Raw genomic sequence first — 25,675 nt, forward strand, 5'->3', positions numbered from 1 at the left:
CTACAAATAGGATGCAAGTCCAGATTATGTTTCACTTGGTTTAAAGAATAGGAGAGCTGCTCAATGTCCAACTTCTGCATTTATTTCTACTCTGGATGAAGCTATTTTACTCTTTTGTCCCCTTCTCTCAGATCTTAAAATGGGGTGAGTGCACTCATTATATGGCAATAAATTTAGATATGGCTGACTGAGAGGAATCTATAGTAATGTGGTAACTTCAATCTTAAGGTAATAAAATCTTTATAGTAGTCTTCAGTACTTTATATATTTGGTTTATACAGCTTATTTCTATCAGGTTTTTTTTTTAACTCTTTCTCATTCTTTAAGCCTTTTCTCCAAATTTGAGCTTTTACTTTAGCTACACTGTCAGGTTTTTTTTTTTAACTCTTTCTCATTCTTTAAGCCTTTTCTCCAAATTTGAGCTTTTACTTTAGCTACACTGTCAAGCTGGAAGTTAAAATATCTTTATGAAGGTGATACCCAATGCTATCCTAACTTGGAGAATTAAGGGGAAATTGCAGAGTCATTCAGTAAAGTTCATGCTCAGTGTGATAATGACCACAGCCAACATGTATGGAATAAATCCAATTAGCATATGGGTACTTAGAGATCATTCATTTAATATGAAGTGACATTTTGATGACTAAAGAATTAAGCTATTAGCACTCTCTGGTTACAACCTGTCTGACAGATTCTGGGCATGAACTTCACTAATTGAGTTTTCAAGGATTTAGGTGAAGATTAGTCATGGGTATGCGCCATGGAAGAGCATCTGGTGGTCCTTTGGAAACGGCTTCTTTTCCGAGAAGTCTCTAAGGAAGTACTTTCAACAGTTTAGATAAAGAAGGAAATTGTTCCAACTTTTTGTTCTCATTTTTTCCTTTAGAAAAATCACCAGATTTGAACCTGATCAAAGTTCAATTGGTTAGAACACTTTGGAAGTGTGCCATTCAGATTAAAGGATGGTATTGATATAAAGCTGCAATTTTAGGTCTTGATGGGCCACTGCAGTCTAATTTGGTATATTAAAGGGTATTAAAGGTTTGGTATTTTGACAGTCATTCATACTTGCTGAATGAGTAAAGCAGACCAATGGACACTAGGAGAATGAAAAGCTGTGCTCCTGAATCCTGTGCGGCACCCGGCCTCTGTGACCACTTGCTTTGCTCTTGTTATGAAACCCTCATTTAGTGTCTTCATGTTCTGTCAGAATATCAGATCAACATTCTTGCTTTCCTCCATTCTGTGGTCTTATCCCTCCTTCCTATCACAAACATGAAAACACATTACAGACTAAAAGCTCTATACAAATACAAAATATTATTATAACATGAGCCATATGTTGTCCAAGAATATTAGAACCAGAAATTCTCAGTTCTTAAAAACTTTCTCGAGATAGAAACTCCCCATTTCTACCTAGGCAACTATTTAAAACTTCACTAATACTTTGGATGAAAAAAATGTGAAAAATTATACTCTCACTTTGAAATTATGCAGGTGGAGGAGAGAAAGCTAAACATAACGTTTTAGGTTCTTATAGGTGTGAACACAGAATATCAAGTAATTGTACGTTCTACCCCTACAATGTTCATCATAGAAACAACTCTGAAACCATGACTAAATTTAAAAAATAAGGAAAAATATGAAGTGAATGTTGAAGCAAAAGCAAGCACAATACGGCTCTGATCCTAAACCTGCCACCAAGGCACAGCTTGAATTAAAATGTTCTTTTTACAAATGTTTCTCAGCTGCTCCTATGCAAAGAAAACAAAATCACACTTGTTGAGTAAGCCACCAGATTAGTGGCGTAAAGGTCCTATGCAAATTAGTCTCGTAACAAACTACCCTTTCTTTAAAATTGAGTCAATTACCTTAAAAAAATTAAAGAATGTTTACATATATTGAGTGCTTTTACATGTATTCAGCAGCGCTTACATTACAATGTAAGCGCTGCTGAATACATGTAAAAGCACTCAACTGGCCCCCATGTCCCCCTGAAAAATAAAGATTTACCATTAGCTTTTTTTCCCTTCTCCAGCACACTCTTACTTTAGATTCACACTGGCCTGAGGTAGAAAGAAAATCCCCATTTCTACCTAGGCAACTATTTAAAAATTTTAAGCCAACATTTCTTCACTACATTTCCCTTTATAACACCTGTGATCTTCAGGAAATTCTCTTAGCCTCAATGTCCTTGATTGTACAATAGGGATAATAATATTCACACCTTGTAGATAATTGTGAATTTTAAATGAGACAAGATATATAAACACCAGGAGCCAGGGTTATAATTTGTGGGGCCCAATATAAAAAGAAAACACAGGCACCTTGTTCAAAAACGACTAAGAATTTCAACACGGCAACAGCGGAGCATGAAACCAAGAGCAGGACCCTTCTGAGTGTGGGACTATGCAACTGCTCGGGGCACACGCGTGCAGCTGCCTCTGTCCAAGAGCGCTGGAATTATCCAGTAAGTGGTAGGCATTATTAAAGCAAACATGATGACTTTGAACTGAACTTTTAACTTTTGAGAGTATTTTCACAAGGAGGTGGTTTTCCCAGTGGAGACAAAACCTTCAGAGAGTGGAAATATTGAACAACCATAGGAAAGCCACTGAATGTCTCATGGCCTACATTGCTTCATATTCAGAACAGCGGTTGACTCAAACTATGCTTTGAAACTATGCTCTGAAGAATCCATGGAGTGCCCTCAAGGACAGAAAGGGCAGGTAAAGAGGGGCGAGCTGAGTAGGTCACTCTTAATTGAAACAGTGACTTTGTTTGACATTCTTACCTTCATTTGAAAAAATGAGTTACATAAAAGTAAGCGAAAATTATTAGATTTGTTGAGCTTGCAGTCTTTCCAATTTTAAGTTCTATGCTCTATTTTTATTATAGCTTCACAACAACCTTGTAAGTACAGTTATGGGTTGCTTAACAACTGGGAAACATTCTGAGAAATGTGTCATTAGGCAATTTTGTCATTGTGCAAACATCACAGAGTGTATCTACACAGACCTAGATGGTACAGGCTGCTATACACCTAGGCTATTGGTTATATCCTATTGCTCCTAGGCTACAAGCCTATACAGCATGTTGCTGTACTCTATACTGTAGGCAACTGTAATGTACTGTGTTATGATGATACGATGGCTACAACATCACTCGGTGATAGGAATTTTTCAGCTATGTTATATTATGGAGCCAATGTCATATATGCAGTCTGTCATCACCCAAAATGTCGTTGTGTGGCACATTACTATATAAGGATAGAAATTATCATCTCTAGTTGTAAAGAAACTAACAGAGAGGGTCAACATCTTATCCAAGAATGTGTTACTAACCAAACCCTGCCTTCCCCATCCCAACAGCAGTTTCTTTCCAGGGCTACATCTCTCCTCCAGTCTCCAGAAAATACTTCCTTCTAAGGGTATTTCCTCTAAGTAACTGCAGTGTTAATGAGACCACAATACAAGAGGACTATAGTAAAACATGATGAATATGCACCCCTATGTTCATAGCAGCACTATCTACGAATAGCTAAGATCTGGAAATAACCTAAGTGCCCATCAATAGATGAGTGGAAAAGAGCTGTGGTACATTTATACAATGGAATACTATGCAGCAATAAAAAAGAAGGATCTCTTACCCTTTGAGACAGCACGAAGGGACCTGGAGAGTATTATGCTAAGCAAAGTAAGCCAGAGAAGGACAAATATTATATTATCTTACTTATATGTGAAATCTAAGGAACAAAATAAATTGATGAACAAGATAGGATCACAGACATGGAAGCATAAAACTGACTGACAGACTTCAGAGGAAAGGGGGCAGGTTGGGAGTGGGAAGAGACTAACCAAAGAACTTATAAGCATACTAGAGGCCCAGTGCACAAAATTCGTGCACAGGAGGGAGGGGAGGGAAGGTCCCCTCAGCACAGCCTGCACCTTCTCGTAGTCCTGGACCCCTCAGGGGATGTCCGCCTGCTGGGTTAGGCCTCATTCCCCCAGCAGTCAGACATCCCTCTCACAATCCGGGGCTCTCACAGTCAGGGACCCCTTGCTCCTTATCGCTCGCCTGCAGCAGAGTCAGGAGAGGCTCCTGCCACTGCCACTGCGCTCATCAGCCGTGAGCCCGGCTTCTGGCTGAGCGGTGCTGCCCCTGTGGGAGTGCACTGACCACCAGGGGGCAGTTCCTTCATTGAGTGTCTGCCCCCTGGTGGTGAGTGCACATCATAGCAACTGGTCATTCTGGCATTCGGTCAATTTGCATATTAGGGTTTTATTATATGGGATATGCACAGACCATGGACACAGACAATAAACTAGTGAAAGCCTGGGTTGGGGTGGGAGATGGGTAGAGAGGGACAAGAGGGGTAAAGTGGGGGACATCGGTAATACTTTCAACAGTAAAATAAATTTAAAATAAGTTAATTAATTTTGAAGAAAAACAAGATGAATTAGAGATCAATTCAATATGATAATAAGCTTATTCTGTTTGTACCCAAACTGTGCCTCATGTGTATCCAATATCTCACTCCCAAATCTGGAATTCCCTTTTTTTTAATCCCACTCCACAAAGCACCTGACTTTTATCAGTTCTTTCAGGTGGGGGTTCACACTCTGGAATCACACTCTCTGGGCCTAAGCCCCCACTCTCACATCTTCTTACTGTGTAACCTGCAGCAAGAACCTCTCTGGCCAGAGCTTTCTCACAGGGTTATTATAAAGATTAAATGAATGAATATGTATAAAACACTTGGAACAGTGCCCAGAACATAGTAAGTGCTATATAAGTGTTTACTGAATGAATAAATTAAGTACACAAATTTTTATTTACCTCCTATCTCATGTGCCCCTTCACCTCCATCTTTTTAAAGGTTGGCCGAGTAGGTTCCACAAGTGGAGGGGACAGCTGAAATAGGGGACAAGGACAAGAGAAGTGCTCAGAGCCTGCCGGCACTCTAACAACACACCTCCCCTCACAGCTATTATTTCTGTCTGGAGGGGAACAAGTAAGAAGCAATCCAAATTTACCTGTTCCTACTCCCACATTTCACACCATCCCCTTCCAGTACTGCATACGAATGTGATAAGGTAAAAATAACTTACAAATGACCCTGATGCACAAAAGCCTCCCTCTCCTACCCAATCGCCTAAATCTCTCCCTATTGCCCAAAGCTGAGACCTGTTTGCAATGCTAGGAGAGCCCTTATGAACTAAAGCAATGAGGAGACTTTTTAAATCTGTGGGTGCAAAATTGGAAAGATAAAGGAAAGTGTACAAAGGAGACCAGGCTGGTCCTAGGAGCAGGCTCTTAGTTCAGACTCTACTGTTACTGCTCACACCCAACAACCACCACTATAAAAAATGGAGCACATTCCCAAGTGCTGGAAATGTTTTACTCTACTGGCTGGTACTGCCGACAATTCCTACAGTAAGAGAGTTGCTCGAGTTCAACTCTGGCTTTTAAAATAAAAACATTCACTCAAGGATATTAATTGAAGTAATTACCACATGTCAGACTCAATTCTTGGCTCTGGGAATATGCTGGCCAGCAAACAAAATTCATGCCCAGTGGAAGTCATATTTAAGGAATTAAGGGCCATGGGGCACTCATATTTTAGGATGTACTAGTATGAGCAAAGCCACTCACATTACATATTTTCTAACTTTATCTGGAGCAAGAGGAGCAGGGAGCACTTTGGAGAGAATCCAGATCCATCCTAACTCAACACATTAAAGAAGGGGGTTAGAGTGGAACTTGGAGCGGCAAGAAGTTAATGGGGAAAGGAGAGAGAGGTAGCAAAGGATAAAAGAGGACTAAAGACAAACTTCTTCTACTTTTGCATTTTAACCTACAGCCAGGCCTACTCTTCCAACACCACACGGTCCTTGTATAAGTTTGTTAGGGCTGCCATTAGAGACCACAGACTCTGTGGCTTAAACGACAGAAAGTTATTTTCTCACAATTCTTAAGTTAGAAGTCCAAGATCAAGGCTGGCTGCTTCTAAGGCAGTGGTTCTCAACCTTCCTAATGCCGCGACCCTTTAATACAGTTCCTCATGTTGTGGTGACCCCCAACTATAAAATTATTTTCGTTGCTACTTCATAACTGTAATTTTGCTACTGTTATGAATCATAATGTAAATATCTAATATGCAGGATGTATTTAGGCGACCCCTGTGAAAGGGTCGTTCGACCCCCAAAGGGGTCATGACCCACAGGTTGAGAACCGCTGTAAGGCCTCTCTCCTTGACTTGTAGACGGCTGTCTTCTTCCAGAGTCTTCTCACAGTCTTCCCACTCTGTGCATCTGTGTCCAATTTCCTCTTCTTAAACAACACCAGTCATTTTGGATTAGGGCCCAACCTAATGATCTCATTTTAACTTAATTACTTCTCTAAAGCCCTATCTCTCAATATAGTCACAGTCTAAGGTACTGGGAGTTAAAAACTTTGAGATATAATCTAGGGAGGACACAGTTCAGCCCAGACTAGTCCTCTACTTTCAAGATCAAAACCAAGATAATATAATGGGAAACTTCACCAAGCATTAAATAGATCCATCCAGTTTTTATGAACTATTTTGTGGGGAAAATATGTTCCAATTTCCAAATAAACAAATTAAAAATAAACTCTTAGAGCTATCAATTTAATAGACCATCTGGACATAGTCTCTTTTCCCCTCTACAACGAGGCTTTCGCTGTTTAAATGAAATCTAACCAAGCAGGATCTAACTACTTGAGGATAGACTTTCTTCTCCTGGAAAAGTTTTGACATTTTTACTTTAAAAATAAAGGTCTTTCAGATCAATTAGATGGGTTTTCATCATTTCTTTATTTACATCTATTACATTGCTTTTAAGATTGTGATTTTTAAAATGTTTCCTGGTGAAGGGAGAGCATTGTTCCTGTTGAACACAGGCTGTGTTAACTTCATTTTTTCTGGCTTCCCAGGTTAACTTGGCACATTATTAACTAAAAATGAAACCAAGCAACATTCCTAAATCCAGAAATAACTTTAATACAAATTATTTCATATGACAATTGAAAAGTTCTGGCCAGTCATCAAATGGACAATGGCATTAATGGGACAGCAAGTATTATCCTAAAGTTAAGATTCTATTATAGATAAAAGTCAGGAAAAAAATCTAATTTGAGAACTTTTTAAGTTGAAGATTCAAAAATATATTTGATACAATATAGGGGGAGAAAAGAATTTTGCATGTGGCTTTAACACAGTTTGCCTCAAGAAAAAGCTATGCTACCTCAATCAAAATAAGAGCATTTGCCATCATGTTTTCCCTTTTTTCACTGAATTTATTGGGGTGACATTGGTTAATAAAATTATATAGGTTTCAGGTGTATAATTCAGTAATACATCATCTGTATATTGTTTGGTGTTCACCACCCAAGTAAAGTCCCCTTTAGCCTCTTCTACCTTCTCCTCCCCTCTTTTCCCTCTGACAATGACCATACTGTTATCTATGTCTATGAGGATTTTTGTGGGGTTTTTTTAACAGCCATGTAGTATTTCGTTGTGTAAATGTACCACAGCTTCTTATCCACTCATCTACTGATGGTACCTCAACTGCTTCCAAATCTTGGTTATTGTAAATAATGCTACAATGAATATAGGAATGCATATATCCTTTTGAATTGGTGTTTCAGGTTTCTTTGGCTATATTCTCAGAAATGGAATTACTGGGTCAAAAGGCAGTTCCATTTTTAATTTTTTGAAAATTATCTAAAATCCACTGATCTCACTTTTTATATTTTCCTTAATATGAGAGATGCTGTGTGATCCAAGTTCTTGGGAAATATATAGCTAATATAAAACTGGAACACGACATACTTTCCTAATTTCACTTTCACAGTTGCAAAAAAACTACTTGGTTATCCACAAATAATTGTACCTGTTCCTTCCACCCTGATGTTATGTTTCTAACTACACAGTGATTTCCAGGTAACCTGTTGTGATATTCCAGACTGGTCATCAAGACTTGGGGTAGGGGGTGAGGACAGCAGAGTTCGTTCCATAAACAGATGAGCTGTGATCCAGAGTTCATTCTCATTAAATGCAACATAATACAGTATCTATTTTTAAAAAAAACTTCTGAAATTGCTGCAAATAGTAACCTTAACAGAAATAACTGAAAATATATGCTTTGCAAACAGAATTGCTCTAAATAGAACACTTTTTAATTGGTCCTTGGGGTGCCAGAGGATTTTTTAATTTTGTCTTCATAACTGTGTTCTTTCACAATTCACTGGCTGTGTCTTCAGAAGCTAATTTCTTTTTTTATTTTTTTTTTTACTAGAAAAGTTAATAGGCACCTCTACTTACAGCAGATGGTTCCTTATAAAAAAAGAGTAAAAATAAAAAATTGGAGAGCATCTGGCCAGATATATCAGATCTGATCGTTCACATTTTAAATACCTGTTATTCCTGATCAGATAAAAATAATTTTAATCCTGGTAACTTAATTTTCTGCTCTTCTGAAATCCTCATAAGGTTTTTATGGGAGTAGATATTAAATATAATCAGTTGTCATCGTGGTATGAATACTGTTTTTCTTTTTCAATATAAGCAACATGCCTTAGTCATAACAGCTGCAAAAATAAAGATGCACTTCGATTTATACTTAGCACTTTCTATCTTAGCATCTAGAAACCCTGGTTAACTCCCATCCATTACTGCAATGTTTATTTTTTCATGGCTCCTGCACAAGCATTTGAGTTTTAGGCTGGTACTTGTGGTATTTTTCCATTTGGGAATAATTTTATCATATCTTGGATGCCTCTCAATGCATAGCTAATTATTCTGGTTTGAGAGCAGCCCCTTCCTTTTGGATGTTCCTGACTTAAGACAGGAACGTGAACAACAGGCTCAGGCTCCAAATGTTCATGTCAAAAAGGTGGCTTTGAGTGAAAATTACACCAACCTCATCTCGATCTTTGTTGGACACCTGGCTATACAAAAAGCAAAGGTTAGAGCCAAGCGAGTTTTTCTCAAATTGTCACTCATAATAAACTACCCCCTGTGACTGGCAGCCTCTACTCTGTGCATGCAAACCACTAGGGTGTATGTATATCAAAGAAAGCGCATCTGCCCTAACCAGTTTGGCTCAGTGGACAGAGCGTTGGCCTGCAGACTGAGGAGTCCCAGGTTCGAGTCCGGTCAAGGGCATGTACCTTGGTTGCGGGCACATCCCCAGTAGGGGGTGTGCAAGAGGCAGCTGATTGATGTTTCTCTCACATCGATGTTTCTAACTCTCTCTCCCTTCCCCTCTGTAAAAATAAAATAAAATAAAATAAAATAAAATAAAATAAAATAAAATAAAATAAATAAATAAAATATATTTTTAAAAAGAAAGAAAGAAAGAGCATCTGCCCTCTTTGTGTAGACCTGCAGGAGTTACTCTGAAGTCTTCTGATACCTTTTTTTATTGTTATTGTTGTATAATTTTTAATTTTATTTTATTTTTCCATCACCTTTTATCCCTTTATGTCCTCTTCCACCTCCACCCCCCACCCTGCAATCACCACACTGTTGTCCACATCCATGACATCCATGAGTGTTCTCTCTCTTTTTTTTTTTTGCTCAATTCCTCCACCTTCCCCCTCCACCACCACCACCACCATAGCTGTTCACTTGCTCTCTATCTATGAGTCTGTCACTATTTTGCTTGGTAGTTCAGTTTGTTCATTAAATTCCACACATGAGTGAAATCACATGGTACACTTTAACCCGTGATCTATGCGTGCATCTAAGGGTAACAAAAGTGCCAAGCTTTACTTCAAAGAAGAACCCATTTCTACTGTGAGGTCCTTGAAACCCACCTCCCCCAGGTCCACTGTAAACCTCAAGGCCACTGCCATTGATGAAGTGCCTACCGCATGCCAGTCCTCACAATAACCCATCCTACAGAGCAGGGACCGGAGGTGTGCATGGGATAAAAAAATGTGTAAAATCACTCCATAAGAGAGCAGCAGAGCAGAATGTGAACTCAGATCCACCCACAGCCCCTTTTTTCTACCACCCTATGCTTCTTCTCACCAACAAAACACTGAAGGAATGAGAAAAACCTGAAGCTCCAGAAGTGTCAGCCAAGGAAGTTCTCACCTCTGCGCCATTCAAACTTCAGGATCCCAAAATTGAAGCATGTGTGATTTTTAAAAATATATTTGTTTAAAAAGAAATGCCCCGCCAGACCGGCATGGCTCAGTGGTTGAGCTTCAACGTATGAATCAGGCGGTGGTGGTTTGATTCCGGGTTGTGGGCTCAATCCCCATGCGGGGGGACATGCAGGAAGCGGCCGATCAATGATTTTCTCTCATCATTGATGGTTTCTAACTCTTTCTCCTTCTCCCTTTCTCTCTGAAATCAATAAAAGTATTTTTTTAAAAAGAAAAAACTGCTTATCCTTTTAAATAAATTAATTAAATAAATAAAAATAAACATCCCTTTGAAAATCAATAACAATCAAGACCCACTGAAAAAGTTCAGCATGACTCAACAGTAAAATATATTTTGGCCCATTCACTCCACCTAAAGCAACCAGGGCCCTTCAGAGCACAGGACATTCCCTTTCTGTAGCTACTGAGGTGGCATCAAGAAGTTGCAAGCAAAGGGATAATGTGAGATTCATATATTAACTAGATTTCTCTTGATGCTACATAATACAGATTTGCGGGACACACGACTGGAGGCTGGGGGACATGTTGCAGGCCCCTGCAGAAATCAATATAGTGTCAATAGTAACAGCAGGAAAGGAGTGATTCACATATATATGCAAAGTTAAATAACCAAGCATTTGTGACAGATTAGAGGCAGAGGGACAGGGAGTAGGAATGAGAAATATAATCAAAGCGAATTTAAATGTATGCCACTGTCTTGAAGAGCAATGGAAAAAGCCCCACCAAAATGCAAATTTAAACCCCAAATGCCCAGAAGTCCTCCTCACAAAAATAATCTTTAACGGCTAAAATTTCCACTAAAACTGAAATTCAATTATTTTTAACAATGTCGTTATTTCAAGTTTTGCTATGAATTAGGCTTCTGCTGAATATTAATATCCGTGATTTATAAACTGCAAATTTATCCTTTCTACTGCGCATAATTATAATCTTGCCATTTCCAGAATTATGCTCCTCTTTGAGGTTCTACGGTTGAAAATTATGCGCAGTTAATGCACAGAAGGATAAGACAGTCAGGCCATTCTATGCAATGACAACTTTTATATCGACTGGAGGAAAAATGCCTTTCTTCAGTTGTCAACTTACAGGAAAAAAATGTCCCATGGCATGTGTGCTCTTAATGACGATGGGAAAATCATTTTTTTTGCAGCACACAGCTGCACTGTAGGAATATCGTGGATTTATAGCCTTAATGATCCTGAGCATAAATGAGTTCATGGTTTGAGGGCCACGGGAACAGCACTGGCCAAACTCAAAGATGAAGAAAGTGACACCGTCCAGAAAGGCCTCTTTTGGCCCTTAGAGCCCATTTTGCACTTAACCAGATCCGACTATCTACCATGGTAGTTTGTAAGTCAAATTCGGAAAACAAGGGGAATTTTTTTTCAAAGAGCTTCCAATTTGGTATAATTTTGAGTCTATGATTTTACCTCCCTTGTAGTTTTGAACAATCAGTTGGCTCTCAGATTCCAGAGGTGTTCAAAGCCTTCTACATCAGCATATTGTCCAGTATTAGCAACTGTTCAGTACATTTAAAAGTGTCTCTAAACCAAGTGAATTCACTTTCTTCCAACTTGGAAATAAAGGCTTATGCCTTTAGCCGGTCGTAAGTGCACTATGTTTTGCTAGAGAATGATGTTGCTCTTATGTCCAGTCTATTTCCAGGCACTCCCATTGGACTGTGGGAGCACAGCTCCAGGGTCAGTTGGTTCTGAACCACGAGTTTGCCATGCCATGATCACTGACATTTGGTACACATTGTCAACAGGGCCGATTTCAAGTACACTTTGAAAATGTGAAGCCTGAAGAACTAGATCGAGTTTATATTTCCTCCTATTTATTTCTATTCCTTTATAAGGAGCCCAGACAATGGGCTGATTTTGTATTATGTGTTTTCCAAGCAGACAAAGTGAGAGGTCAAATGACCTGGAGTTTGTATTGCAGAGTCAGAGAAAAATTAGAAATTTGGAATTCACAGAAAGGAAAACAACTAAAAGTCAAAGTAGGGGATTGGTATGTAACCCAAAGGTGTCATACAAAGGCAAGGCCCCTTCAGCTCCGCCAATGTGGGAGTTTTGTTAACAAACTGTTACCAACCCTACTGAATCAACACTTACAACCTGACTCCTTCCAGCTGAGTCTCCTTTCCCCCGTCTCATGTCTAAGCATCCCCAGAAGGCAGGGGTAGGGGACACAGGGAGGAAGGGCTTTCAAACATTCGAGACCCTGCTGCCTGCAGCTCTGCCTCCGCCATAGCTCTGGTTACTGCTCTCTGACTTTTGCTGCTGCGACTGATCCTCAGGCCTGCAAGTTGCTGGTTTTGACTTATTTGTCAGGATGTCTTCAGGTGAAACTCACAAAAGTAAAAGTGGTTGAAATTTTTCTAAAATAGAGAATTAAAAGACCAACAATGATAGGCAGGAGGTGTGAACAGAAAGTGCATAAAAGAAACATAAATGACCCTTCAATATATAAAAACAGAAATGCAATTAAAACTATGCTGAGATACCATTTCTTACCAAATCCAAAAAGTCTGAACACATACGTGATCATGCAGAGAATTATTTCAAGTGACTTTAAAACACAGAAATTGGATTATCCTTAGCAGAATACATTCTAAAGACCACAAAAGGCTTAAACTTTTTGCAGTAATTAATTACAGTGATAAATTCAATATGTAGCAGCACTGTATACAGTGTATATGTGCAATTATATTAATGTCAATGGGAAATTGAAAGCTTTTCAAAATAAGAAATACAGTACAGTCAAAAATATTCCTAAATTTGAAATGGAATAAGTATAAATTCATGCTTTATTTTTCCCTTTAAAAGGAAATATGTATTTCCTAACTCTATCTTCTGAAAGGGCCAGAAAACAATGATCAATCCAATAATAGTAAGCACCTTTACGCACCTACATATTGGTCCCAGAATATTATTTCCCATTAAAAGGAACCAGAGCTCATTGAAAAACTGGCTGGCTCTAGGCCTGGGGCAGGAAAGGACTGTCAGTGTACTGGAGTCATACCTAAAGATGAAGAGGTTCTCGCTACCCAAAGATGGGACAAACTGCACAGCAGAAGAAGTAGTAACTGCAATGAATTGATACACTTCACACATGTTAAACATCCATGAATCCACAATAGTACCGTTTAACAAAATAAAAAAGAACCTCATTGACTCCCTTTGGTGGATACCAGAGAACCACACCATTACTCTGAAAACTGGTAAATAAAAAGGAAAAAAAAAAACAAGAATTTACCCTGCTTTTCCTCTCTGAACTGTGCCGTAGACTAACCAAATACATGATACAGGAAAGTTTTATTTTTTAGATGGATTAGAGCTCATAAAGTGAACAATATTAGTGAAGTGTCAGCATTTTACTGAAACCTAATGAAATTAGGAATCCAAGTTATGCTGATTGATGACTGCTAACACTACTAGGTGAAAAGCTGATGGTAACTTGACAACATACAGTCAGACTGATAACGTCTGACCCTGCTTCCCACTCTTAACATCACAAAGAAGAGATAACCATGTGCCTCCTGATCGAAGTAGTTCTGTAGTCTGTATGAATTCTTGCCAAACAAATGGAACCTGAATGAGACAGTGGTCTAACTCCCAATATACAGAAAATATTGAGGGGGGGAAAAAACATGTTAAACGATACCACAAAAATCTGTCATGTGGGAAACTCCCTGTAACAAATGAACAAGTGTCTTCAATAAATAAATTGCAGAGCAAAAAATGGAGAAACTTAAAGATTAAATGAAATGTGTAGACTATATTTGTAATAATTTAAACAATCCAGATGGAAATATAATCCATGGGAAAATTTGATAGCCAAAAGCAATATGGTCAAATTCTAAGCCATAATAACAGTGTTGTGTTATGCTCTTTAAGCCATTGTCATATATACTTTAAATATATGTATTATTAGTGATTTAAACTAACATAATTTCTGAGATCCACGGTGAGTGAACAGAAGGGAAAGTAAATAAGACAAGTTTGACATAAACAGAAAATTATTAATGACAGCCAATGGGTATATGGGGGCTTATAATACTAGTCCCTCTTCCTTTTGCATATGTTTGAAATTTTCTGAAGTTAAAAATTTTTTTGTAATAATGTAATATCCAAAAAGATATATAAATGGCCAGTTAAGCACATAAAGTGATGTCCCATATCATTAGCTGTCAGGGAAATGCAAATCAAAACCACAATGAAAATCCAATTTATACCCTGTAAGACGGCTACAAAAACTCAGAAAATAGCAAGTGTTCCAAGGATGTGGAGAAATTTGAGCCTTCATACATTGCAGGTGGGACTACAAATGGTGTAGCCACTATGGCAAGCACTCTCCTCAAATGATTAAACATCAAGTGACAATATGACTAGAAATTCTACTCCTAAGTGTATGCCCAAGAGAATTAAAAACACAGGTTCATACACAAGCTTGTACACAAGTGTTTGTAGCAACAGTATTCACAATAGCCCAAAAAAAGTGGAAACAGTGTTAATTGCATCAACTGACGAATGGATAAATTAAATGTGGTATACATAATGACATATTATTTGACAATATAAAAGAATGAAATACTGATACTTGCTACAGCATGAACTTTGAAAAGATTATACTAAGTGAAAGAAGCCAGTCATTAAAAAAAAAATCCACAGAGTGAATTATTTCATTTATATGAAATATCCAGAATAGGCAAATCTATACAGACAGAAAGCAGAGCAGTGGTTGGCTGAGGCTGGGGTATAGGGGGTGGGGGGAAAGGGTGATTACTAAAAGGTATGGATTTCTTCTTTGGGATGAAGAAAATGTTCCAAAATTGATTGTGGTGATAGTTGCACAATTCTGAGATATACTAAAAACCATTGAATTGTATCGTTTAAATGAGTTGATTGTATGGTATGTGAATTCTATCATGATAAAGCTGTTAATAATAATAATAATAATAATAATAATGGTGGCCAAAAATATATGGTTTAAACAATAAGAAAAAAATTCTTAACTAAGAAGTTCAAAGGTAGGATGTATATCCAGGCTTGGTTAATTGAGTGGTTCAAGAGTAGCATTAAGGACCCTAATTCTGCTATTTGTTCCTGTTCTGATATGCTTAGATGGTCCTTAAGCTAGGTCCCCTTGGTGATCAAAATATTTCTGCAGCTGTTTCACACAATCAGACACAACCACACCCAAAGGAAAAAGAGACGGATTATTCCCTGGATCTCTTTTTGTAAACAAGGAAACATTTCCCAGAATCCTGCAAGGTATTTCCCTTCGCCTCTCCGTGTCCAGAATTGCATCCTATGCCATGGCTTGACCAATCACAGGCCAAGGAAAGGGAACCATGGAAACGCGTAGATCCTGGGCCTTCAAACTAAGGGTATTAGAGCACTGTAGTCATGAAGTCTCCTCAAGGGTACAATGAGAATAGATCACTTAGTACTTTCCAGATCCCGATATCTATTTGTTTCCTTTCCTAAGAATAAGCTAAGCCTTTCACTATCTTCCTTTCCACACTATAAAAGAAAGGTGTACCTCTCACCTATCCTGCATTTGTTATGTAGTGTGTTGCTCTGGTATATTAAAATATCAGGGTCATCAAGCACGGGCCATTTTGAAACATCGATGTGTAAGTTAAGAAAGTAAATTACTGTGATAACTCACAACTAATCCTTCTGCAAATCAGGCAGTTGCCAATCCTTTTCTTTTAACAAAATTGAAGAGGGACTCAATCAAGTTGTCAGCTGATCATTAAAAATAATTTTTAATGATAGATCACAATTTACTTTTTTGGCCTATAACTCAGAATGAATTCAGAGATGATAAAAAAACAAATTCCTGACTTTTCTATCTATTTATTATAGGAACAAGATTTCACAGAGTTTACATCTAGACAAGTGAAAAATACAAATAGAATTGATGCTGAACACTGTATCATCCAGCAATAAATAATATAAATCCTGCATAAACTAATTGAAGGAAGAAAAGTCCCATCCATCTCATTAAGGGATGTATTTTCAATGAAACTGTACTTTCTAATGTTTAACAAGTATTTATCAAAATTTGCAATGTATTTGTGTTGTTTTGCTCAACCATGATAACTCAATCCAAAAGAAACTACTTACACTTAAGGGCCTTATGTTCACACCAAAAAAAAAATTACAAGTGTTTTAAAATAAAATTTATATACACATTTTGTTGCAGAGAAGTATAATAAGGTGATCAATAAAAGACTTTCAAGCATAAAAATAAATTACATGAGGATAAACTCTGTGGGAAATTTGGATCAGAAATGAAAGTTTAAGGAGAAAAAAACAATGCACATTTCCTGTAAAGATGAGTTTGTGTATTTTTTATGGGAGACAGTGGGAATCAAATTGCTACAGTATTCAGATTCTGTCGGATACACTAACGTTTTAGGATAGAGCTGTAAGATCTAAAATGTCAATGTTTTCCATATGCAAATAATTACATACATTGCAACTCATGCATCTTATGATAAAAAGTTCAGATATAAAATTGCAAATGTGGAAAGAGGTACATGGTTTTCAAAACTATTTTGAGGAGATATGAGTAAAAATGAAAAATAGCAGAAGAAGAGCACGATTCAGACCATAGAAAACACATCATTAAGCCCGAGGAAGAGGCCTCCCTCTTCTAAAGGATATCGCCATGAGAAAGAAAAATGCCCGGAAATAATCAGGGCTATTTGAGGAAGGAACCAAGGGGAAAGAGAAATGAAGGCTTCTTAGGTAACCAGAGTTTCTGTTCATCTATCATTGACCCACAAGGCCCTCAGTCAGCTGCCAAGGTATGGCGCTCCCTGTCCTCTACCTCCTGACTCTGGGCGCCCATCTATCTCTAGTTGACATGAGCAGGTGAGTAGGGGTCCAAACCAGTGGAGTTGGGAAAGCTAGTGAAGGTTCTTATCAATTTGTCTCCCAGGCATCTAAGAGTTTGAATCCCAAGTAATAGGATTCTTTCCATTTTACCCCTCCTCCCCAACCCCACAGCCATCTTCTTTCCAGGTACAAAATTGCTCTGAGAGGCTGGGTGGCATGAGTTTATGTGTTGCCCCAAACTAACCCTGGAATCATTGCTTTCTTTGGTCATCACTATACCCATGCTGTCCATTATGGTAGCTAGTAGCCACGTGTGGCTACTTAAATGTAATTAAAAATAAGATTTATAATCTACTTCCTCCTCTTTCACAGTAGCCACGTGTCAAATGCTCGATGGCCACCAGCATAGTTACAGAACATTTCCATTGTTGAAATGGAAAGATCTCTTAGAAAGATCTCTTAGAAGGTTCCACCATGCCAAACGCCATGCTCATTTGTGGGGATTCTCCTCTCAGGAAACCAGTTGTCCCTCTTTACGACCTAGCTTTCTTATCCTTGGCCTCACACTATCTCATCCTCAGAGTCTATTTTTTTAATAATGCAATAAATGTTTATTTTTCATTCAGCTAATATTTAATGGTGCACTTCTACATGATTCAGACATCCAAGTGCCTTCCATTTTTGCCTCTTCCATCTTCCCCAACTTTGCACAAGAGCCTTCTTTCTCCTCCACATTCAGTGTCCATGTGGCTTCTTCTGTAAATCCCTGGTTATAAGACTTCTGTTCAGTTAGTCTTGGGTTGAGTATTCAAGTTGATTGCTCTGTATTTTAGTTGCAATTCCAGTTTGGTCCTGGAAGGAGGTGAGTTTAACTTCCACCGGCTCTGCCACAATCTTGATCCCATCGTCAGAGCCTTTAAGATATAGCATCCGGTGTCTGAATTCCATCTGTTTAAGCTCTTTCCCAGGAGGGTCCCAGACCCGAAACCAGGGACTGCAGCTAAACACCAGTTTAATATCCCAATATGTTCGATGTTACTTGGGGAGGTTTTGTTTTCCCAGCACAGGGAAGAGGAACAGGTCTTACGGAGACATACCCCAACTCCACCCACCTGCATTTCCTAGTTTCCGATCTGATCCAGCAAGACATCCTATGGCAGATTGAAAGGCAATGTAACTATGAAGAATTTAAAAGAAAGGGGAAAACAGTCCTGCCACACAAGTGGGAGATTAGAAAGTGAACTGAAAATAAATATTCCATAACTACAAAAGAATTTCAGGCAGGAAAGTGTTTGTGAGCCCAAAATGAATGCATCCCAAAATGCATCTCATGGAATGCTTACATGTATGTGCTTGTATAATGAGTGTGTGGAGTTTAAACTATGTATTCATAGCAAGAGCAGAACTGCACATAGAATACATTTCCCAAAGCACATCTATCACCAGCAGTTCATGTGTACAAACTCTGGACAACTGAATGTATGTTATTAAGATAAAACCTATTCCACTGAGTGAAGATTTGATTTTTTTATTGACATCCTAACAATGACAGGAAAAAAACTATTTTAAGTGCATATAATGACAAAGAAACAAGACTCAAAATATTTGCCCAGTGCACTCACTTAGGCATTCCACTCTTTCTCCTCAACGCCTGAGTGCATCAGCCTCTTCTCTAAGCAACACTGCTGAACACTGCAATTATGCTTCCTCCTCCAACCCACAGCTGCTGGGCCGCTCTCAACAGTCCCAGGGGAATAAATCAATCAGCCGTTCTGGACATACACATCGTCGTATCTAGTCTGATTCTTCACAGGCCTTTGTTGTTAGTTCCTGTTTCTTAGCTGAGTTTGCCAAAAGCTGAATTACCAAAGGAGAGATGTCATTCCATCTGTGTGGTGTCGGTTGTATATAATATCACATGTATTAATACTTTTGGCCCACTCAGGGATCCAGAAGACAGCAGGTTTCAAGACAGAACTAATGGCAGAATAGTTTTCATAGCCACACACACACACACACACACACATCATCATCATCATCATCATCATCATCATCATCATCATATACAATAAGGAGATGATAGTAAATATTGAAAATAACAACTCTTAGTTCTGGCTCCTGATTTACTTCCATGTTTTATTACATCATCAGTTTGAGGTAAAAATTCAGATGTTAGTAGAGGGATGTAGAGGGAAAAAGCTGGGGAATATACAAAAAAAGAAAATGGAGAAGGAGAGAGAGAAGGAAGGGAAGGGAAAAGGAAGAGAAAGAGGGAGGGGAGAAGAGAAGAGGGGAGTAGGATGAGGAGAAATAATACAAAATTTAGAGAACATGCCAAAAGACAGAGACATAGAACAATCTCGATATTAACACTCAAGCTACTTCTGACATACATACACAAATCTTTACAGGGAGATAAAAGAATAAGATATAAACAATGTAGTAAGCCATGTTTTCTAAGAACAGTTCTAGCTATTCAAAAACCATGCTATGGTAGTGTCACCCAAAGTTCTTTTCAAAAAGATCCTTTCAACTCACATTTCTGTTTCCTTGTTCTTTCTCTCCAGCATATCACCAAAGTTTTGATAATATTCTCTGCATAAATACTCATAAATATTTCTAACTCACACCAACAAAAAATTACATGGGGCATTCTACCCAGGATATTGTCAAGACTCTATTCTTTCCTGCTCAATCCTTACCTATGCTCTCTGCCTAAACTACCCAAACTCATCCAGTTGTATCTATAACCCTTGAGCCATAAGAACTCTCCTCAACTATACAAAACCCATGTTGAGAAATATTAGCACCAGAGTGAAATGCAAGTTACCTCACATGTAAACACTGAGTCACTACCCTTCTATTTTTGATTAAAGACAAATAGTCCAAGTCTTGATACTCTTTCCCTAAAAGTACTTTTTGAGGGTCTCAGTGAATACAAGCAAGTAAGCTAAATATACCAAAGAAAGCTTCCTTACACTAAAAAAGGAAAGCTTAATTTCAGCCAATATAAGGTATTAAATTAAGTCAAGGGAAATGATCAAACTTCTTGACTTCCAATATGACAAAGCTATCATTCTTCCACGCTTAGGAGTTAAAAGGGAAGGGAGGGGAGGAGGGAGGGGGACATTGTAACTCACAAAAGGCTAGAAATGATAACACTTTCAGATAATAGTCTAAAGTTCCCACACACATGAAGTACCATGGTTTAACCTACTCTACTCTCATTCCTCATGGCAGGACAATGATTTTGCCATGGAAGTTGTACATCAAATCATTGACTCATTTCAGAGGACTGGAAAAATGTTTGGCCCCATACACTTTGGACTCCATCCTTCTAGTCAATAAATTTTCAGTCTCCATTTCAGACAGTTTTCTCTTTCTACAAGTCATTTATCACAGGGAAATAAATGAAACAAAGAACTAAGTACCCCAAAAGTGTTCCAAGCAAGCAATAAAACATTTCATTTCAAAATGCACTAATAGCTAACCTACCACCCACTTACTTCACCACTGCCCCCTCTAAATTACCAAAAAAGGACATCAACTTGGCCCTAATTCATCAAATATGTCTAAGTTTTTGCTGAGTATTCTGTTCAAACAAGTAAAAGTTTATTATAGAGTAAAAGAGGCCCAAGAAATTTTCTCCACTTAGATAAAAGCAATCACACTCCAATCATAGAAAGGAAATATGGATGTTAGTCTAGGGCTGACGACAATGGGGTAGGCAAGAGATAGTGGTCCTGGTCCCAATGATGCTTTCTCCAGCTTCATTGATTAAGCCAATCAAGCAGATGGTAGCTCTCACTTAAGACTTATTGAATGAGCCACTCTGCCTCCAAGTGTCTATTCATTTTTGTAGAGAACATCTCCTCTGTCTCTTTAGCCAGGGTGCTTTTATTGTTAGAACTGCCCTCCTCTACTTGATGGTCTGATAAATCATAAGGTTTCTTCTTCCCAGTGAGGGTGTGATTACACCTGGGGGTATGATGCTTGGCTCAAGCCTAGAACTTTGACTGGAGGTATCACCAAAAGAGAGTTCTCTGTGAATATGAGCTATTTGAACTATGTAGGCCAACATCGCCACCACAAAGAGGCTGCCTAAGAAGGATGTCAACCCAGAGTAAAGCACAGCCAAGAGAGAGGTCATGTGAACACATGGATGCAGCTGCATCTGGAGCTAAGCCTTTGGACTTCAGGTTATGGGAGCAATAAATTACAGGCTTTGCTTATTCCCGTTTGAGTTGGGTTACTATCACTCATACTAAAAGCCCTAAATGACTTAATTTTCATATACCTTCTGGGGCTTAGCTTCTGTTTTTGAAAAAGAACCTTGTGTAGGTTATCCCTGACATTTATGGTTTGATCCACCTCTATCCATCTTGTCTTCTCTCGATTTCTCCATCCACTGTCTTTTTATTCCCATAGCTTCTCTTCTCTCTCTCCTCTGGTTCCATATCCTCTATTTACAAGCTTTCTCCTTCCTTTTGACATAAAATGGGTTTTCCCCCCTTACGAGACTCCAATCACAGAAAGGCACATTTTTTAAAATAGTTTCAATCACGGGGTTTGAAGTAGGTGCTCTGCCTTTTACTTAACATGACCTCAAATTGCATCTATACAGCTAGATGCTCTTCACATCTATTATTTTAATGGCTATATGATGCCCTGTGTCAACATAGTCCATGATGATTTACTGAACCACTCCTCTAATACAGACATCAAGAGAACTTCTTAAGTTTATATTATAAATAATGCTGGAAAGAACACTTCTTTAGGTATAATTTTTCTTTCTTCTAAATTAATTCCTATGGGCAAATTCCCAGAAGGTTCATCAAAACTGAGTCTGATCATTTAAATTTTTTTTCTAATAGGTGCAAGGTGATATCCCATGATTGGTTTAGTTTTTACCTATTAACAATTTTATATACATATATATAGCACCCTAGGATATGTTTATTGATTTGAAAGAAAGAGAAGAAGAGAGAAAGAGAGCAAGAGAAACATCAACGTAAGAGAGAAACATCAATTGGTTGCCTCCCATAAGAGCCTTAACTGGGAATTGAACCTGCAACCTAGGTATGTACCCTGACCGAAAATGAAACCTGCAACCTTTTGGTGTACAGGACAACACTCCAACCAACTGAGCCACCCAGCTAGTGCTTAATATATTTTGCTACTAGTATTTTCTCTTATGTGAACTGTCTACTCCTATTTTTAGTCAGTTTAATTTCAAAAGTTTCATGGTATTCTTAAATATTTGCATGAATTCTTTATGAATACTAAGTACATTTTTATAACATGAATTATTTGAAATTGTATGCTTTAGTTTATTTTACAGTTACAAAATTTTAGAATTTTATCATATTTGTCAATGCTCTCATCTATTCCATCAACCTTTAAAAATCAATCGTTCAAAAATCAACTGTTGGTTTTACCCCTACATCAGAATTCTCTATTAATACCAGCCAATAGCAGTGAAAATTTGTATGACTTCCCTGTAGGGCAATTTGGTAATATGCATTAAACATGTACACAAATATACTTTAAAATGTATATATAATGTGACTCAAAAAAGTGTATATTTAAGGAATTTACCTGCATAAAATAATTGAAATTTACCCTCAGGAAATAACTAAAAAGTATGCAAGAATGTTCATCACAGTGTTGTTTATAATATCAAAATATTGGGATATGAATACTAATCAATAGGGTTGGTTAAAGTAACTTACAGTTTATCCATGATCAATTTATGATATAAATCAATATGTACTGACATAGAAAGATATTCATTATGCAGTATTAAATAAAAAATACAAGTGGCCAATCATTATGCATATTGTGATGCCTGTTTTTGTTAAGCATACACACACACACACACACACACACACACACACACATTTATAGAAAAAGTTCTGCAATAAATTCATCTAATGTTTAGCAGTAATTATTTTTGTTTTTGGAATTACTGGAATTAATGGAGATTTCCCTTTTTATATTTTAAATTTGGTTCTTTTAGAACAAACCTGAATTCCTTTTAATATAATAAATAAAACAATATTGTCATTTTCATTTAGGAAAACAAAAACAAAAAAGAAAGCTATCATTCTCAAAAATTGGGATGAGTTTTGTGGTTTGGTTTTTAAAACACTATTGTTTACCCTTTTTAATTGTTTTCTTCTTAATTCAATAATTTATTTATAGTACATAAAAAACTGAATTCTTAATTTTAAAGATACACTCTCCCTTACTGAGCAAGTATCATTGACCTTAATTTGCATAAAAGCATCTCAAAGGAATACACATCTTGATGCTCACAAAATTTCTTTTATTATGTTTTATATTTATCTCCTGACTGTTATTATTGAAGTTTTTTCTTCCAAGTCAGCAGTGAAACAGTAAGAAATATAAACAGGTTTTTTCAACAGCTTAATTTTCTCTGCTAAAGTAGTAACCAAAGCAGCTGTTTAAATGAGTTTCTCTTCTTTTCATATGCACTTGAGTTATCTTATGCCCATAAAATCTTCCTCTCCTCTCCTAAATCCTCAAGCTATTAAGAATTTTTTCAGCAGTCCATGTTTTTCAAGAGGTCCTAGTGTTCCTTAAAGTATCCTACCACACTTGATCTTTCTTTTAAAAAACACAACTTTTTGCTTATAATCTCCCATCCATACAAAAATAAATTTAACTTAAAAATACATTTAAAAGTGTTCAATTTTTTAATGTTTATCAATTTGCAATAATAAGTGATTTTGATGAAAGTGAAATAAAATAAAATAAACTTATTAGGGCTCATTTGGTTGGGCGTTATCCCATGTACCAAAAGGTTGCAGGTTCGATTCCCAGTCAGAGCACATGCCTGGGTTTCAGGCTGGATCCCCTGGCAGGAATGGGCATGCAGGAGGCAGCCGATCAATGTTTCACTCTCACATGGATGTTTCTCTCCCTCTCTTTTCCTCTCTCTCTAAAAATCATAAAAAATCTTTTTTTAAATCAACTTATTAGGCTGCCGTTGTAATAACCTGGTTATTATTTAACAGGAAAGGAGGAAAGAGAAGATCAGATAATATAAGCATGCCATTTATACAGCTTGGTCAAAAAGCTGCATTTAACACTCTCCAAGTTTGTTCCCTGTTGATGGGGGAAGAGACTGGACAAAGGCAGGTTAGAGACAGTCTGAGTGAGGTGGGAAGGCACTTTCCCATCAATCACACCGGGGAGTGAGTCAGTGGCCAGAATAGATGTGGCCACTGCAAGTGCACAAAACCTAAGTATTTAAACTTCTAAACAAAGGAGCGGGAGCTCTTGGTTGTCTCTTTCTCTCTCTCTCTCTCTCTCTCTCTCTCTCTCTCTCTCTCTCTCTCTCTCTCTCTCACACACACACACACACACACACACACCTTCTCCTGTGGCAGGGTGCACTCCTTTGCGCCCATGTGGCTCACGGCCATGTGGGACTCCAAAGTGGACTAATGGGCTTTACTATGAATTAGCTTGAATGCTGAACTACACCCAGCTGCAACATGAACAGAAGCTCTGAAGCTCTGTCCACTGGCCTTGCTTTGGGCTGCACTGGAACCCCAGCTGTACCTCTTTCAGGACTGGGACATTAGAACCTGAGGAATGTAACTTCACACAAATAAAGCCATTTTTCACATCTCATTCTTCTGTGTAATCCTTAGAAAATTCATTTTCTAAAGATATCGCAAGAACCTTAGCCCCACTCCCATGGAGAATCCCTTGATTCTCCAGTAACAATTATACATTTTTAATAGTCATGGGAATGTGAAGAATAGCACAGGGAATATAGCCAATAATATTGTAATAACTACATATGGTATCACCTGGGTACTAGATTTAGCCAGGTAATCACAAGTTATACAAACGTCCAATTACTGTATTGTACACCTGGAACTAATATAATATTGTATGTCAACTGTAATTGAAACTAAATTTTTAAAAATCATTTTTAAAAGTTAGAAAACATTTTCAATGTAGGAATTGATAACTCTGATAAAATTCTAGAAAAAAAAATACCAAGTTGTATTGTCCAGCATGGGAGAAAAACCATACTCTTCAAAATCTAGGATAGTATATGTCAAATAATTAGGTTTTCATGAAAAAATATTTTTTTTAATTTTTTTAACACTGTCTAAGTCTATATAACAGCTTGTCTCATAGAGGAGAGCACAAGAATAGGTTAGGCTTTGTTGCTGTAGCAATGAAAAAAAATATTTTTAACACAATAAAATGTATTTTATCCTAATACTATCCAAAATATAATTTAACCTTTTCAAATTGTGAAGGAGAAATAAGAAATGCCAACGAGGTTAAATAGGAAAGAAAAGAATTATACCACCACCTCAAGGGGCATCATTATGAACATCAGTATTAAGGGAGTGGATTAGTGCCTATGAATAGGGAGCTTCAGTTGACATAATGCCAGATGAACCACTGTAGGAACATGTCTGCAAACTGATATTTTTTTCCCAGCAGTGATGATCGGTTACATGGAGCCACCCACGCTTTCTCCAAAGCTTACCAGAGCAACTACATCTGGACCCTGGTGAAATGAGAAGAGGGAGGGAGGAGGTTGCCATGATATCTCACTTCCAACA

General features: G+C 37.7%; 1 protein-coding gene and 1 non-coding gene across 2 annotated transcripts in view; both read right to left on the reverse strand.

Annotated features, from left to right (window-relative positions):
- FRAS1 (Fraser extracellular matrix complex subunit 1) overlaps nucleotides 1-25,675 on the reverse strand; it is a 444,205-nt gene that overhangs the window by 397,971 nt on the left and 20,559 nt on the right. The gene's annotated exons all lie outside the window — the stretch shown is intronic.
- Nucleotides 25,205-25,328, reverse strand: LOC139001372 (small nucleolar RNA SNORA28). Its single transcript, XR_011469968.1, has one exon. It is a non-coding gene; the product is annotated as a small nucleolar RNA SNORA28 (small nucleolar RNA).

This window comes from Myotis yumanensis, unplaced genomic scaffold (genome assembly GCF_028538775.1).
Source record: "Myotis yumanensis isolate MYYU_CA2020_CCGP unplaced genomic scaffold, mMyoYum1.0.hap1 SCAF_1, whole genome shotgun sequence".
Lineage (NCBI taxonomy): Eukaryota > Metazoa > Chordata > Mammalia > Chiroptera > Vespertilionidae > Myotis > Myotis yumanensis.